The following is a 2,497-nucleotide window of genomic DNA, read 5'->3' on the forward strand; positions in this document are numbered from 1 at the left end:
CGTCCTTATTTTATTTTAAAAAAGAACCTTCTAGACAGGCAGAGCTGATGTTCTGAGCATGAGGGTCAGAAATTATCCATCTGTGCTACAAGCTTAGTGTCCTCGAGATACACCTTTGGCAAGCAAAACAACTCCATATACAAGTTCAATGCATGACAAAATTGGAGGACACTAGACAGACACAATAAATTCTACCGTAAGAGCATTTACAGCTGTAATGGGCTAATTCGGCCCCACAAACGCCGGCGGGCACGCCCGGGCGCATCCGCGGGCACTGGTCGGGCACGCCTCATATTTGCCACTCTGTATCCGCGTATCTCATATCATTAACAAACTTTGCAACATCAAAAAGATCATCATAATTTGTCACGGACAAAGTTCTTAAACTTCTACAACTAAGAACGACATAAAACATATGAGGAGGGGGGCAGGATCACCACTTCCTCACCGGGCCTTTGCCCTTCCGGTCGTCAGCACAGTTGTAGGCGTCCACGACTGTTGGAGGGGCTTGGTCGTCCGAGGAGGAGGTGCAGCTGTCGCAGTCGCCGCTGCCGTCGTCGGAGTAGGAGAGGACGATGAGCCCCTTCATCCGACGAACCACGCTATCCCGCTCCCGCTTCAATTTGGTGACCTGAGCCTGCTCCACCACTACCTCCTTCGCCTTGTGCTCCGACTGCTCAATAGCCATCGTGAGGCGGCGAGCATTTGTCTATGCCATCGTGAGGGACCGGCGGTAGACCCATGCGAGGAGCCACTCATTCTCGTCGGGCTCCGCCTGCATCCCACGACGGCGGCGCGTGGACTGCTTCGCCGCGTCCCTCTCCCATGCCTGCTACCTCTTGTTGTGCGTGGCGCGTGCCTCCGATTCTGGAGTGCGCGTGTGGGCTGGTGGAGCAGGCACTAGCAACCGCCGCTGCTAGCGTGGAGGAGCGGCCGGCGGGGGAAGGAGTCGGCGTGGACAAGCTTAGCGTGGACTGCGCTGTCCTAGCAGAGCTGCGTGCGGGCTGGGAGGGTCCAGCTCCGGCGTCCGCCTGGTGGTGATGCAGGAGCTGCAGCGACGGTCCAAATCCGGAGCTGCCGCTGGTGTCCACCTCGGAGATGGTCACCGCACAGGACTTGCAGATGGTGGCGAGGTGCACCGACTCGAGCGGGCTAATGCAGTGGAGGATCCTCTCCGTGAGATGGAAAGGGAGGCCGCCGATGGTTCCGCTTGCGGCATCTCCGCCATCAACGGGTTCGTATTAGAGAAGGGTCTTGCTTGTTAGGGTGGCCGTGGGTTTGATCGGCTCCATGTGGGAGATATGGGAGAGAGATGAGAGGAATGTGGGTGCACGCAGGCGACAACACAGTGTGGAGACGAGGCCGGGCTTGAGGCAACGTTGGCCGGAGCGAGAAAAGAGAAGCCAGCCAGGTTTGGAGACAGACTCTTATTGGAAGCTCGTGTAAGGCTTCAACGCTCCGCCCGAATGGCTAGCCGGGCCGTTTATATTATTTTTTGTCTGTTTTTTCTTTACAGGTTTATTTCGGGGTTTTCTTTTTCATTTTTGATTTTTCAAAAGTTTCAAAAGATATTTGCAAATTTTTATCATGCTTTTTAAACAACGTTCACTTTTTATAAAAACTTTTTATAAAATGTACCTGTTTATAAAAAAGTAAATTTGAAAACAAGTTTGTGCTTTCAAAATATTGTATTCACTTTTTTAGTCAATGATTTTTCAAAAAATATTTGAGTAGTTAAAAAAAAAGTCCATCCTTTAAAAGTATGTTCAGAAATTCAACAAATTTGAAAAACTCTCACGTTTCCAGAAAAAAGTTCAAATTTTTAAGAAAATATTGGTGTTTCCAACAATGTTCATTGTTCAAAAAATGTTCATATTTTTAAAACTTTAAAATTTACAACAATATATGTTTTTCTGTTTTCTTCAAAAACCAAATAAAAAAAAGGCCACTACCGTAAGCTGAACCGTTACAGTAGCCAGCTCACTAGAAGAACCATGTCACTATACGCTTAATGGGCCGACGTAGTTGGAGGGAGCCTGTGCGAAACATAACTAATTTGATACATGGAGCGTCACATTGGGGCTCCCAAGTTTATTTTGGGCGCTTCTATCACTCAACACATGGGTCAGGCCAAACCACACGACATCTTGTGCGCTCGCTCAAAGTTGAGGCACGGATGACGTGGTAGCGTGCATAGTGTGCGAAGCCGGCTTTATAGAGATGATAAACTACTCATATCATCAAAGAATTCCTTATTTTTTTAGAGTTTATTGGGAAAAAAAACCCAAAGTTAGGCGTACTTAACTTGGAGCAATTTTAGGATGGGTGACCGACTAAGAAGTTGGTTCAAGGTGCACACGAGTGAAGACAAAATGCACAGAAAGACTACTATTCATCTGCGGGCCAGTATAGATCCTAGCAGTAGCAACGGTCAGTAACCGGCGGGTGTGTCTGAGGCGTTATAAGTTGTTACCAGAGTCGATCCTTGCGGTTACAC

General features: G+C 48.4%; 1 pseudogene; it reads right to left on the bottom strand.

Moving 5' to 3' along the window:
- Window positions 1–688, bottom strand: part of LOC119338494 — a 6,468-nt pseudogene extending 5,780 nt beyond the window's left edge.
- Window positions 689–2,497: the final 1,809 nt, after the last annotated feature.

This window comes from Triticum dicoccoides, chromosome 7B, assembly GCF_002162155.2.
Source record: "Triticum dicoccoides isolate Atlit2015 ecotype Zavitan chromosome 7B, WEW_v2.0, whole genome shotgun sequence".
NCBI classification, from domain to species: Eukaryota; Viridiplantae; Streptophyta; class Magnoliopsida; order Poales; family Poaceae; genus Triticum; species Triticum dicoccoides.